The following is a 15,465-nucleotide window of genomic DNA, read 5'->3' on the forward strand; positions in this document are numbered from 1 at the left end:
ATTAGCCCCGCCGCGCTAGGCTTAACTCTTCATCTTCGTCTCACCTAACATGCGTCGTCTGGTCACGCTGCATTTTTTTTTTAAGTTTCGCGTCCCACTGTGGTAGGAAAAAGAAGGGAAAAAAAAGGCATATCACACGTTTCCACGTTCGTCCGAGTTGCGCGGGCGAACGTTCGGCCGACGCTTGTCGGGGGAGGAGGGAGGGGGGAAGGGAGCATGAATCTCGAGAAGTTTCCTGAAAGGCCCTAAGGTGTAAGGAAACAAAGTGAAACAAAAAATGTCTCTCCTCTAAAATTAACCCCTAGCTGCTGCTGCACACGCCATTCTCAACACCGGCCGGCGGATCCGGCCGTCGCAAGCGAGCCTCGGAAGGAGAGCGACGAGTACCAAAATTGAAAGATGAAATGCCTAGCACTGCCGCATCGCGCGCGCGCGCGCGGAGCGGTAAGGGTACGGTGAACTAGAATTCCAGTACGCTGTATACCATCGGGGCCTTCTCTCTCTCTTTCCTCTTCTTCACCGACACGCCGCTAGAGCGCGCAGCGACGAGCGGATTTCGAAGCGAAAGAAACAAAGAATGGGAGGGTCGTCTGCGGCTCTCCGCTGCTTCTGCAGTCGCCATTGTTCCTCAGCTGCCGCAGCAGCAGCAGCAGCAGCGTCTTCTTCGTCGCGCGAACCAGCGCGCTGACCTGCAGGAAACAGAACGGCCAGGTAGATAACAAAATAGACGCAAAAAATAACGAAACGGCAGGAAAGAAACCTACAATAACACTGGACGCACTCAAACACACAGACAAGGAGTCTGAGCAGAGAGACCAGGCGGTGTGGTTTGGGCTGGCTGGCTCAAGCGATGCGGAGGAAGAAGGAAAGGGGACGCGGGGGTCGAGACTCCTTTTTCTGCGAGCACGGTCTGTGGAAGCGTCGCCGTTCGCATCTGCAGCGCGCTTGCAATGATCGCGTCACGAAGCTTTGCCGAGCACGGCTGGCCGACGGCCGGCGCGTTTTTTTTTCTCTCTCTCTCTCTCTCTTTTATTTCGCAGCTTGCGTTTCGTTTTTTTTTTCTCGAGGTTTCCATCTTTGTTTCGCGAGCATGCGCCTTGTGTCGCGATGACCCGGCGAGCGCGCGTAGAGTTCGCGATACATTTGGTGCGCACGCATTCGTGAGTCGAGAGAGATGCATGTGTGGAGAGAGAGAGAGAGAAACAAACTTTATTGTTAGGCCAGGCTCAAGAAGCCTGGTCTAAAAAGAAGGAGAGTAGTTGCAGAGCGTTGAATTCGTTTCGGTTAAGCGTCTGAACGCGTTGCTTTCTGGGTCCAACGCTTCTTCGTGGTCGGCGTCTGTTGACCCCGTCGTCACATCAAAGAGGGGGTTTGCGTTTAGGCTGCCTCGATGCCGGCGCCGGCGCGAAGGGAGGTGGGCATCGTGGCACGCCATTTAGTTGCGTTGGGTTAGCCGAGCGTACAACTGGAGGTACTAGGAACGACGCTTATCTTCCGAGGCGACCGCATTTCGTGACTCGCGTCTTGTCTTTTGCGTTTAAATCAAGGAAGAGAGGCAATGACAAAGAAAAAGTTCTTGGCGAGTCCAGTACGCGTTCCTTTCATTGGAATCCGTCGGAGCACGTATTGTTTAACTTAGACCTTCGTTAGATGGCCTTCGTAACTTCTGTGTGAGCAGGAATGACTAGTCAGCGTCACGTAGTTCCGCAATGCGAAGGAAACGAAACTATACAGTCGGCCGCAAAAGATGACTGTATGCGGGGATTTGCGAAGTTAAAGCTGCATTCCCGTCCCACCTGGGGGAGAGGAGGGGTATTCTGTAGGAGTCCACCTCGTGGACTGTCCATTTCGGCCGCTGCTGATTGGCTGGGGCCGATCGTCTCCTCCTCCCTCGTGCAGCTGCATCCAATCAGCAGCGGCCGAAATGGACAGCCCACTAAGTGGACTCCTGCAGAATACCCCCGCCCCCCTCGCCCCTGGTCACGTATACCCTCGAATTTAATCGCTCGACCTGTAGTGGGGCCTTTCCGACCCACGGAGCGATCTATGAAACGTTAATTTCTCAGTGGAGCAAGAATTCACATTTATCTCGGAACACGTGTTCCGCAATCGTTTGGGAGGGGGGGAACGACGGTGTGGTATACATTTGGCGCCAAAAGTTTGCGGGCTCTGGTTTCAGCGAAAGAAAGCTAAAAGTCGGACTAGTCTTTTCGTGCAAACCGTAACGTAGTAGATACACTGTACGTTGGCTCGCTAGTGCAAGTAGCAATTGTAATAGCGGTGTGCTCAGGCTCGTGAAATAGCCGCTTGTTTTCCAGATCCCGCGACCCGTAAACATTTGACGCCGAATGTAAGTTTAAACAGAACATCGCTAGGAATGTCCTTGCCTGAAGGCACGACGATACGATACGAGAAGCGTGAAAAGTAAACGGAAACAACAACAAACGGAAACCTAGTGTGCGTACTAGTATACTCTATAATTGAAGTTTGCACCTTTTGGAACCGATTTGGTCGCACTACGATAATCGTCATCTTGCCCGCATTTCCTTTCTTTAACGCTACCGCGTGCCCGGTACTTCCAGGTCACTAACGGCGTGCTCATTATCAGCGTGACATAGCGTTCTCGACAGGCAAGTAGCGAGCGCAGATTCTTTTTTTTTTTTTCGGAAAAGGCAACGCACGCAAGACAGATGAGGATTATCGGTTGTGGGACAAGGTATAAGCCCAAAAGGATGCCGACTTTTTAAAAAGAGTGTATCATGCGTGTATTTGCTTTTAACGCTCAGCGCCCGACACTTTCTGTTCACGAATGGCGTAATCGTTATCAGTGTGTGACGTAGCATTTTGGACAGCAAAGTAGCGAGCGCAGAGCTTTCAAAAAATGAACAAAAACAGTGGAACGCAAGCAAAGAAAAGTGACTATTATTGTTTGGATGTTGTACACTCTATTATTGTTCGGACACTCTTGCCTCGCGATAAACAATCGGTGGTGTCACGGCGAACGTTTGTCGTGCCCGCTCCCATACATGATGCTTCCACCGCTGCTGTTGTCAACTGTGGAAAAGCTCGAGCTCGAGGTGCTGTAACGGCAGCAGAAGTCGGGCGAGATTGATTCGTAACGCCAACGGAATCGTGAAAAAAAAACGGGAAGCTATATCCTTGATCCGCCTTAACTCAGCGGGTGTACTAAGCTGCGTCATCATTCGCGCCTCCTACAACGGCGGGCGCCTGGGAACGGCGTCTATCTCTTCCGCGTGGCCTCCCCTGCCGGCGTTTATCGGCCGAACTTACTTCGTCGTTTCCGGCGCCTCAACTCGTCTTACACGCCCCACCTTCTCCTTTCTCTAATGGCGAGCGAGCCTTCGCGTACTCGTCGGCTAGACGCACCGTGGCGCCACCGTCTGTAGAATCCGAAGATTTATATGCGGGTGGTGGCGACTCGCGGCCTCTCGTGGGAATGCGCGGAAGTTCGAGACTCGGGTTATGCTCCACACGCGTCCTGTCCCTTTCGTGCGCTATACATCGTACTTTAATCGCGGCATTTGCGCCAGATCCGCTTTGATAGATCCTGCAGTCGGTCGCGAATCGTCACAGACGGTTATCTGCGGCCTGTCCTCGCTTTCTTTCTTTTTTTTTTTAATTTTTGAACTGCGTATAGCCGATACGCGCGCCTCCCATGAGCCGAAAACCGAGACGGCCGGCGACATTTGCACCGAATGTCGCCATTCGGTGCAAATGGAGACTCCCCGAATTCGAAATCACGTCACACGTTGAAGACGTGCAAAACGTCCAAGTCAATACGAATTACTCATACTCTTACACGAATGCTTAGAAAATTGGAAGTTGTGGTGGCGTAACGTGTCGTTTCGTATGCTTAAATAATCCGCGTCGCAGACGATTAGCCACAGATGTCGCAGAAAACACGAGTACAGTTTGCGTCGTGGACAAACTGCTGTACTACAGTTCGCGTGGTCTTTGATGGAAGCCGGGCTGCTTCTCACACAGTGCAGTGTCCTTTCATCCTTTTCTTATGTTTCTTTACTTTTATTTCGGGCTGTACGATTCGCACGCGCGCACGAGGTTACACCAGGGGGCGCGGTCTGTGTCTGCCTGCTTGCTGCCCGCGCGCGGTTTGCCTCGCTGCGGTGGGTACGAGGTTGCAACCGAGTTCCCATGGAAGAAGAAGGCGCCTCGGTCGCTCTCCCGACGCCATCACAAGGCGACGCCGCGCGGTTTCTTTCTCTCCTGGGAATCGAGAAGGCGGCAGGAGCCCTTGCGCAACGCGCCATAACGCACAGACGCACACACGCACGGGAGTAAACGCGTCAAGGACGGTTCCAGACGACGCTTTTCGCCGTCGTCTGCCAAAACGGTCCGTCGTCGTCTGCCAGACGCTGCTGTCCGCGCGCCATGCCGTCGGCCAGCAACAGACGCTGCGGCGGCGGCATACGGCGGCTGACGACGTCACGTTCAAAGGGACCGAGCCGCGGCGTGGCATTATAGAAAGAAAAAAAATAAGAAGAGAAAAAAAGAGCCGGATGTTGTTATTAAATACCGTTCTCATTAGATCCGCGCACGACAACCTGATATACAACGCCGTCCGTTGCGCAATCGCACCTCTCTCTCATGGACGTTCGCCGCATCGTCGTCTGCCTGCTGCTGTTGGTGTCTGCTATGGCTGTACACGCGCCGTCTGCTAGACCAGATCGCCGTCTGCACTGGACTGTGCGACAGGTGATTAGCCACGCCTTCACCGGATGACGTTCTTAACACGAGTACTAACCTACGACCAGATGCGTCACTGTAGTTAAGATCAGACCCCTTTAATTACATCGGCTGCGCAACTTAACCACGAATACAGGCCGTCTGTCTTCGTAACCGCGTGTTATTCATTATCTCTCTCTCTCTCTCTTTGAAGAGTTAGCAGAGTGGGGCGCCCTCTGTTAGCGTAAAGGAAACATACTTTGCGTGACGCCTATTTCCTATTTTGAAGAGCGTGGTTAGTTCAGTAATTTGAAAAAGGGGGCGCCATCATTTCTAATTTTTCGTGTTGTGGACGGATACATGAACTGCGCTTTTGTTTCCATTTTTGCTACACCGTCTGTAATTTTCCTCGTAGTCTCGCGTGATAAATAAGATCTTTCTGGCTAAGAGGCAACCACTGACAGCTGTGTACGTCGTTCAAATTGTTGGCAGTGCTCATCACCGCTGAATAGACTGAGGAAGAAAAAAAAACAACAAAGTGGCGTGATTAAGCGGGACTACCATTAGACAGCCGTCGCTTTCGCAATAGGCTCCTGCGCGATACGTTGTTTAAGAGTATGTTTTAAGAGCATGCTTCCGCAAGTGGCAGCTGCATTTTCTTCTGCCCATCAAATCTCGCGAATCCCAGTAATCCGCGAGACGGCCCCTTTGTGAAGACTGTCGTCAATGAACGGGAACGCGAAAACAAAGAGAGCCGGAAATGTCAAGCTTTTACTACGTAACCTTTCCCCTTCATCAGTATTGTTTTCTTGCTTTTGTCGATGTGTATTTTGTTAAACCAGCGGAACGTACGCACCGTACCAACAGGATTTCGCTGAATTCGTTTAGAGACTTGGCGTTTCGAACTTCGCGCGGAAATCGCTTACGAATGACCTCAGTAGGAAGTCGCGATTTCGCGACATTTCGCGCCAGTGCTGGTGCTAAAAACTTGGGGTGTGCGAATAGTGATTTTTTTGAGACCGAATCGAATACGAATCGAATAGTGCCAAAAGCGAATCGAATGGAATTTCGAATAGTTCTCGGATAGTCTTGGAATAGTGAGCAACCGTTGTTACAAATAATGTAAAACGATGTTCACGTTCTAATATTCTTAAAGTTAGCAAGTTTCTGCTGTTACATAGTACGTTATGAAGCGCTGTTTATGAAATGCAGAAATCGAGCATTAGGGGTACACGAGTAGTTTCTTCGCATGCACATGAATCTTCAGAGAGTGAGATTGATCGCAGTATATATACATAGCCTTTAAAGTATGGCTACCTAAGTGACATAGCCTGCTCCACAACCAAGTTTTCGTGTTTTATGTCTGTATTACGGCCGCGGGGGTTAAAATTTAGCATTTACTCAAATTTTGTGTTTAATTGGCCGCAGTTTACGTTTTGAAATATTCGAAAGGTATTCGAAGAATATTCGCATTTACGAATGTTGACTATTCGATTCGAAGAGCGAATCGAATAGGAGACTATTCGGCACACACGAGGGGGCAGGACCTCTGTCAAGCTTGTGAGCTTTTAGTCCTGTCTCGTTCTCTAAGAGTAACTAAAGACTGAATTGAATTGATTCGTTCTTCGAAAGTTTCGAATATTCGCAGACACACCCCTACAAAAAAGCACCAATGTTACCGTGCTCGAACGTTTTCTTTGGACTTTTCCGTAACCGTTGTTTAATTCACACTTGGAAAATGTCTTCCGAACAGGCGCTGTTTAATTTGTCGAACTTGACGGCGAGAGCTAGTGCTGAAATTTCACTGTCGCGTCGCCACCGGCGTTTTCCTTTCGCGTCGGTTTTGTGACGCTGGAAGCAGGCCTTTGTGATCGCTGCAAGACTGAAGCGTTCGCGATCTTACACCAGTAGTGTGCTCGTATCTATGCCGCAACTTATTATTTATCGCCTCACGTTTCCTGTACATTCCCCTCTCCACACCCTTTCCCGTGAGGGCCTCCTCGCCCAATAGTAATGCAAATTGCAGCTTCATACATGTGTCTTTTGTAAAAAAATATTTTCTACTGTGCAATTGCATATGGTCATTCCTGATCGCGCGCACAATACTTCCCGTTGTAACTTCAGCGCAAGCGTATGCATAACTCGAGAAGAGAGGGACAATGTGGAGAGAGTGAGGGAGAGAGAACATTCTTTCGCGAGCGGCATTCCCTACGTGTTGCCGAGAAGAATATATGACATTTGTCCGTGGAAAATTTCCAGATAACCAGCAGTCGCAGCCTACTTTTCGTGCCAGAAGCGCAGTACGCCGGGATCACTTTTTTGTTTCTCTCTCTCTCTATTTGTGCGTGTGTGTGTGTTTTTATTCAGTTTTCTTTCTATCGTCGGGGCTGTGTGTGTATGTGCGCGTGCGGTTCGCGTTGTACACTGTAGCCGTAGGCCTATCTGTCGCCGCCGGACTCAGCTACGGCCCATCGTCCCCCCTTTGCCTCCCCTTTGTGTTCGGCCATGGAGAGCGTACTCGGCATCTGCAGCCGCGGAGCCCTAGCCGCAGCCGGCGCCACAGGTTCGTGTCGTCAATAGGCGACCGACGGGTACGTCACTTATTGTACGCTCTCGACCCTATTGGGCGCGCAGAGTCCCTGCCGCTGCCATTAGCCGTCTAGGGTGCGATCTTGTACGCGTTCCAAAATAGAACGGAGGCGGTTCGTTCTTTACGTCACGAAATAGGCGGTATGTTCCGTTCCGTTTGTCCGATAGCAGACGACACGGAATGATTGACAGCAGATATCACGTCACACTTGACGTCATGGCGTTCGGCATGGTTCGAATTGACGAATCGTATTTGGCTCGGTGGAACGAACCGCCTCCGTTCTATTTTGGAACGCGTACAAGATCGCACCCCTAGTGTCACAGCGACGAGGTTCGCGTATCACTTCACTTGTGTAGACTAGTTGACGCTTTTTCGTTCACAGTGTAACGCACGCACGCACGCACGCACGCGCACGCACGCACGCACGCACGCACGCACGCACGCACACACACACACACACGCACACGCACACGCACGCACGCACGCACGCACGCACGCACGCACGCACGCACGCACGCACACACACACACACACACACACACACACACACACTCATGCTGATAGCGTCTCTAGGTCATTAGGGCGCATAAAGCAGTGCCCAGGTATCCGAATGTTAGCGCATTGTCAACATTCAAAACATAGAATGCGGCCGGAAAACGCACGAGACGCATTGATAACCTGGTGCCGGAGTACACTTAACTCGTGTCGGATACCTCTCTTGGCGCCGCGATTCTGATGCGGTGTCACTTAAAGACTTGCCCAGTGTCTCCTTTGCGCGGGTGTGAAACACAGTACGCATCGCCGCTCGAAATATTCACGATTTGAGACACTTTTCCCAAGTATAGCACTGCATTGTTCGGGCGCGGCACACTCAAGAAGGTGCGTTCCGTCGACGGGCGCACTCAAGATGCCCGATGCGAAAGCACAACTGAAACATAATTTATTTTCCCTCTCCTTCCAGCTGCCAAGGAAACGAGAAGGGTAGCTGCGGGCGCTTCAAAGCTTTAATGGGAACAGGTCATTGTCGCTCGCCCACACCACGCCACTTGCGTGCAGGCGGCGGTTGGAACAGACGTCACCTTTGCATTGTTTGCTTCATGCGTGCCCAAAATCTCAGCTGTGCGCGGACCGCTCACATGTAACACTTTGTTTTTCGTGAATCATTTCGACAGGCACACGAACCGACATACAGACCGACATACAGACGGACATACAGACGGACATACAGACGGACGGACAGACGGACATACAGACGGACATACAGACGGACGGACAGACGGACAGACAGACGGGCAGACAGACAGACAGACAGACAGACAGACAGACAGACAGACAGACAGACAGACAGACAGACAGACAGACAGACAGACAGACAGACAGACAGACACTGGAAGTAGGCTTTTCCGCAAATTGGATCACCCTACACAAGACAGCCGCCATCCCGCCACTGCGTCGTTGATCAGGCGGCAGGCTTGCGAGCAGCTAGGATGCAGTAAGGAAGAGATAGTCGCTAGGATGGCAGCGCCAGCTCGTTTGAACCCAATTTATTCCCACCACTAGGACGACATCCGCCATCCTGTTCGGGTCAGTAGGCAATTTCGCATCATCAACATCATCATCATCAGCAGCAGCAGCCTTTCTGTATGTCCACTCCAGGACGAAGGTCTCTCCCAGCGATCTCCAATTATCCTTGTTTTTTTTTTGCGCTAGCTGATTCCTGCTTGCAGCTGGAAATTGCCTAATTTCATCACACCACCTAATTTTCTGCCGTCCTCGACTGCGCTTCCCTTCCATTCGCATCCATTCCGTAACTCTAATGGCCCACCAGTTATCTACCCGACATGGCCTCCCTATATATCTCCATTTTTCTCTTTCACAATAAAATCGGCTATTCCTTTTTGCTCTTATACCTACATTTCGCATATCTCCAAATAAAAGCAACACTTTCATATGCAGCGTTCTGTTCGTGCTCTTCGTATCCGTCTTCGTTCTCAAATCCTAAAACGCTTTAGTTTTACAATTTCGTCGCTGAACCGTCGTCACACATGCCGAACACATCGCTGGGGCGTCAGGAAGTTGGGGATGATTTGACGCCCCTAGGCCTTTCGTGCGCGGGAAAGATGCCTAAGATATTATCTTGTATATCTGATCTTGCTTTGGTAAATGATTCAGCCTTTTATTTGCCTAACTAGCACCGAGTAGGCGCTGTCAGAGCGTGTGACGTCACGGTGATCTAGTGCGAAAATGTTAAGGTGGCGTCGCCACCGTACCATTATTATTTTTTTTTTTCTGGATTACCAAGCCTCCAGGGTTCGCAGGGAGAGTCTAGAGTATTTGGTATCAGAGGAACGGCGAGGCTGCTACCATACTGCGACGCAAAAGAATATGTCTTTTGTGTGTCTTTATCGAAGCTGTTTCTCCATAAAACGGAAACCGATTTCGAGCCCCGGTCTTCTCGTGTGTGTCGCGTCCCCAGAATTTGCGAGGCTCAATTCAAAACGGATGTCAGAACGGGATCGCCATCCTCTTTTCTTTGCTCTCGAATTCCTGAAATCGCCGACCGACGGGCATGGTTTGCAGAACATATATAGCCTCGCGTTCCGAGCGTTCTCGCTTGCCTAGATGGAGGCCTTGTGTCGGGACGAACCGATCGGGTTCCACGCTTTGGGTTTTGCACGCCACGGGTCAGTTATTACTTTATTCGTTCATACTCCTGGCGACGTGTCCTTGTTTCTGTGTGACGTTCTTTGCAATAGAAAGAGTCTGTGCCTATTGCGCAGCTGTGCAAATGTCAACTTCAGTGTAGCGGCGGTAATTAGAATTCGCTTGACACGATGTTCTGGTAAATTCGAACGGAGTGACCGAATGCACTGCGAATTCTCATCATCATCATCATCATCATTTATTTTTCCTTAAGGACCCCTGTCGGGGTATTACATAAGGGGGGGTTACAGAAGATAAGGATAGAAACAAAGATATGGTTACAATTTCTTACAAGACTCAGCCTGTGGATTCGCATTAAAAAAAAAATAAAATAAAAAAAAAACTCTGCTCAAACGAGGATTTCAGTGAATTAACGCGGCCCGACCGCACTTGTCGTTTGGCCCTCGGCAGAACTAGATATTGCTTTCAAGGGCGTCCAGGTTGATTCTTTGTTCTTTTTTTTTTACAACGAAGCTATTAGCCTCTCCGTGGTCGGCAGTTTTAGTGTCCGTCCGCGAAAAAAAATTATCATCATCATCGATGGTTCATAACCCCCCCCCCCTCTCCTACTAAGCAATTGAAAATGCAATCGCCCTCGTAATTCACAGGCTGCAAGCACTCAGAAGACTGAAGCGAACACTGTCTACATTCATTGAAAGCATCGATACAACACACGAAACAGCATACGTTTCAATACAGAACAAGCTCGAAACAAGCATCCGAACCATCAAGAATGCCTTGCATACCTCCCTCAGCAGTTGTAGTGGTGGTTTTGCTACAGCTTCGCTGGACATCCGCTTTCGCAGGGTCGGGACGGCGAGCAGATGTTCTGTCATTCCCCTCTTCCCGGCGTGCGCATCGCCTCCCGTCCCGTCTCGTTTCTTTCCCCCTTCCCCTTCACCCAGCGCACAGCAGCTTGGGTGAGGAATGTGCCTCAGGCCTGACCTCCGGGCCCTCCTCAGCTTGGCTGAGGAACGTGCCTCAGGCCTGACCTCCGGGCCCTCCTTATCATTAAACATCTCTTTCACCCTCTCTCTCACTCTCTCTCTCTCTCTTGCACTCACTTAATTCGAAATTGTTGACTTCCCATGCACGTATCCTCATCCGAGGCGCGTAATGGCAATCACACGAGTCACTTTCCAGTCCCCGTTGCCGTTCTGGCATTCCTCAACCGCGAATCTCATCCGGAATGCCTTTTATCCGGCGACTTGACAAGCGTCGGTCGTACCGGCGGGCGCTTTTCTGCGGGGCATAATTCAGCGCCGACAACAGGCAGGATAAGCGCGGCCGCGTTCCTGGAACAATGGTCTCTGTAGCGGCCACTGATAACGGCTCGGGGCAGATAAGGCGGACCGCGTGTCGCGATCGCGAGTTGCTTTGTTTTGTGTCACTGGGCCTTGGAGCGAACGTCATCGCCACCTTTGTGTGGAAGTGACAAGGGTCACCGACGTTCCAGGGACAGATAGAGGGGAAGACAAAAGGAGACGCGTGCTGTAGCTGACTGAGGAAATGTCTTGCCCTTAGCCTGCGGACGTACGGCTCTCGTCAATACAGAGGTTTAGGCTTCCCTGTAGTAGACGTACTGGCGTCTACCGACTACCGGGGGTGCGATCGGAGATGGTTGTTCGGCGCGTTCGTTCGGTTACCGGCGCGCGCGATTGGCCTACTCCGCGCCGACGTCGCCAGCCGCGGGGCGCCGCCCCGTTTTTGGTGACGTCAAAATGACGACACGCTCCTGTCAATCATCCGCCCACCGAGAATTTCGTCCGAACGCGACGGGAGTTGAGAAGTTTGGAGCGATCATACGGCTTCGCATGGCGCGTCTGGTGGATGGGATTGGATCCAACAGGCGGCCTTTTCGGCTGCGGAATAGCACGTTTGAATCCAATCCATAGTTTAATTCGAGAAAATGGCGCTTCCGTTGGGAACTTAGGTTGTTGCGCTGGCGTTTCTAGAGGAAGGAGGAGAGCGGGTGGCGGTGCGAAACGCGTTTGAAGAAATGGCAGAAAGTGAATTCCGGCGTCGTTTTTTTTTCTCGAAACAAATAATTCGTTGGTTGTACAGATAAATCGACATCATCATTGGTGCCAGCGAGCCACTGGAATGTTGTCGCTGCCCCTTGAAAAGTGCGCCACTCCTCCCGTCTTTTTCTTTTTCTTTTTTCTTCTCGCTGTGCGCGACACCACCTAGGGACGACGCAAAGAACCTAATAGTTATAAATTGCAGTAGTCACACGTACTACTATTTGAAAACGTGTTTGGGCTTGAGAAGATAAAATACGTTTTTTTAGGTAAAGATTTCATTCATTTGGAAGACGAGAAACATTTCGTTTTGTAATATACTGTCTGCAAGCAGACGACAAACGACGGAAGTAAACTTCCGGGGAGGTCACCGCTTCCTGATTGGCTGCTCTCTCCGCCCCGCTGTCACAAATTTTGCATACTGCAACTTTGTGACGTTGCAGCAACTGAACAGAACGCGTATCGAACAAAATATCTCCGATCGCGCCCCGGGTTTGGAGAGGTTTGCGACAGCAATCTCGCAGCAACTTTACAGTAACTGCGCTGGGAGCGACACCTCGGGACGCAGAGTTTAACGACAGAGTAGACAAAGCTAATACTGCACTGAGTACCATATTCCGCTTAACTGCTCGCGTAAAGCGTTGATAGCGACATAGTCGGTAACGTGTGCCCCTTTTTACGAGTGTTTGACGCGAATGCTCGCGCTACAGAAAATATATATTTTTTCGAGAACTTTGTAGTTGGACAAAGCGACACTAGAGGTCGCTACTAGCTTTGCTACTCTGTGCTACTGCGATCCGCCGACTTCGGTAACCCGGCAATTACTCAGGCGCTGTAACACTCGAGTGTAGATGTTTAAGCCAGTTCGTACTTATATCGCAGGTAGGCCAAATCCTCATTTCCTTAAAGGTCTTAAGTTTCGCTTTGTGTCGCGTCTGAGGAGTTGCCCCAGACCTACTTTTAAGCGAGTACTCGTGCGAATTTCGCTTCTCTTACTCTGTGCCTAATCTGCTGCAGATAAAAAAAAACTGCGATTTCATGTGCCCCGTGGACAGCTATCGCATGTTTTCTTGGGGCCTTACAATAGGAGAGGGCATTTTAGACTGCAATTAACAGCAATTAAAGTAATCGCCGGACGTTAATTCACAGCGAGCGCAGGGAGAAGCGCGGGGGCTCGAGGGCTAGTGGAGGCAAGCGATTTTAGCGCCGTTGAAGAACTGCGACGATCTCTTGCGCGTTTAAAGATCTAGATTCGGTGTTCCCCCTTTGTTTTGCGTCGCACTACAGGGAAGTATAGGCCTACAGAGGCAAGTATGTGCAGCGTCCGGAAAATAACCGTCTTTCTCTCTCTCTTTCTCTCTCTCTTTCTCACTCGAAAAGAGACTGTAAGTGGAAGTCGGACGCACCCACACACACGACGCCTGTAGTACGAGCGCAGTTCCGTGCTGTGTGTGGCTACGTCGGTGCAAGTTGCGTTGTCCAATAACCGGAAGTTGTCGGAATACGAGGCAGGCGAAGACGAAGGGGGGAGGGAGGGGGGGGAGAGGAGGTAAAAATGATAGCATGAAGAGATTTAGCGAGCTAGATACAGGAGGTTTTGATAATGTGGATAGCTGTATGTATATTTATAAGCGCACGCGCGTTCTATTATCTGTTCTTTCTTTATTCTCGTTGTTTCTCGGCCCCGTGCGAGAGAAACAGCTGCTCGAGCGCGGCCATGCGCGCGCGCGATCTCTCGCCAAGGCGCGTGCCAGGAGCATTGCCATAATGTTCTCGTGCTTTTTTGTTTTCTCCTCCTCCTCGTCCAATCCCTTCCCCCCCGCGAAAACAGACGGCAGGTAGTCTTGTCAGAGCGAAAAACGAAAGTATACAAACGAAACAACAAACGCACGTGAAGCTCTCTGTGTGTGCGCGCCCTGTGTACAAACAAACAGCTACAGCGGATTTCCGGAAACAGGTTTTTGTACCTTCATCCTTTCGTTTGTTTATTGTGTCTAACATTTTATCGCACATAGAAACAGCTGACCCGCAGCGGATCCTTCAGCTGCTGTTGCTGACGTTGCCTCTGGATTTCTCGGAAAGCGTCAGTTCCACCCCCCTCCTCCCCCTTTTTTTTAAGCGTTCTTTTCTTTTTTCGTCGCTCTGTGCGCGTGTTTGGTGCCGGGGAGTAACACCAGGTGACAGCAGCGTCGGTGTGTTGTCGGCACCGTGAGCGCAAGGCACAGAAAGAGAAAGAACGCGAAGGGGGTCTCAGTGGTCTGAAGCAGCAGCGAGGGCACTACGTGAAATGGATAGATGCTAAGCGAAGCTCGCGATTAACGCCAGGCGCCAGCAGCGCTGGCGTCTCGGCAGGTACCGTGCATCCGCGGAAGGATGAGAGAAGGCGGGCGAAAGGTATGAAGCAAGGGGGGTGGGGCATTACACGTAATGGATAGATGCTCACTCGTTCTTCTGCTAGCCGACGGCGCGTTCGCGGCACTTTTTGTCGAGGTGCGCGGGTTTCGTGGGGGGGGGGGGGGGGGGAAGTTGTTTGGTGCCACCTGTTGAGCAGTCCGCTGTGTGCTGTTCCGTGATGATTGTTCTTTCCTATCTTTTTTTTTTCCTTTTCCCCTCTCTCTTCTGAACGCGTGCGTCGCGCACTGTGAGCAACGACGACGTAATTGAGCGTAGCTCAGGCGTGACGGAGCATTTTGCAGCAAGTCGCCGCCGTCTTGTAGAGCGCAAGCTTTCAGCCTTTTTATGCTTCCCCCACCCCCACACACACTATGCCTGTCTTTTTTAATTTTCTTCATTTTACACCGCTCTCCTGGTGTAATTAAAAAAAAGATAGCTGAACGCTGTTGTTTACTGCTGCGATGCGGTTGCGTTGCTGGGTCTTCCACGAGAAAGTCAACGAACGCTTAGGAAAAAAAAGAAAGTTCTCATCGACGTGGTATACAACACCTAGCAATCCAGCAAGAGTTTCTACTGGAGTTCCTTAAAATGCTACGCCTTTGAGGTCTGTCAGCGCTCTGCTCTGAAATCAAGTTAGAGAGGTAGGATGGAAAAAAAAAAAAAAAAAACGAAGCTACGGCTTCCACAAACCTCGATGCGGTGAAATATCTGAAACCGTGGCGAATATTCGCAGAATGTTAGGGTCGAACATTCTCCCCCCCCCCTCCCCCAACATACACACACCCTGCTTGGAAGAATCTCTACGCCTTCCCGGTAACTGAAATCGCGCAAAAGCGAATAAAACAAACATGGAAAAACCACAGCGCATCCTTCCTGCCTTCTTGTATTTAAATGTTTATGCCGAATGTTGGGCGCGTTCTTTCTACTGTCATTCATGTTCGTTTAAAAAAAAAACTACATCGGTAATCACTTCCGAGGCACTGTTTTACAAGGTGGCCATTACAAATAATTCACCCTAAACGCCCTTCGCCTGCTTCTCGGCGCGGAAGTTGC

The 15,465-nt window shown here is 50.6% G+C and overlaps 1 long non-coding RNA gene across 2 annotated transcripts in view; it reads left to right on the top strand.

Annotated features, from left to right (window-relative positions):
• LOC129384346 (uncharacterized) overlaps window positions 1–15,465 on the top strand; it is an 84,128-nt gene that overhangs the window by 59,346 nt on the left and 9,317 nt on the right. The gene's annotated exons all lie outside the window — the stretch shown is intronic.

The sequence above is a fragment of the Dermacentor andersoni genome, chromosome 8 (genome assembly GCF_023375885.2).
Source record: "Dermacentor andersoni chromosome 8, qqDerAnde1_hic_scaffold, whole genome shotgun sequence".
NCBI lineage: Eukaryota > Metazoa > Arthropoda > Arachnida > Ixodida > Ixodidae > Dermacentor > Dermacentor andersoni.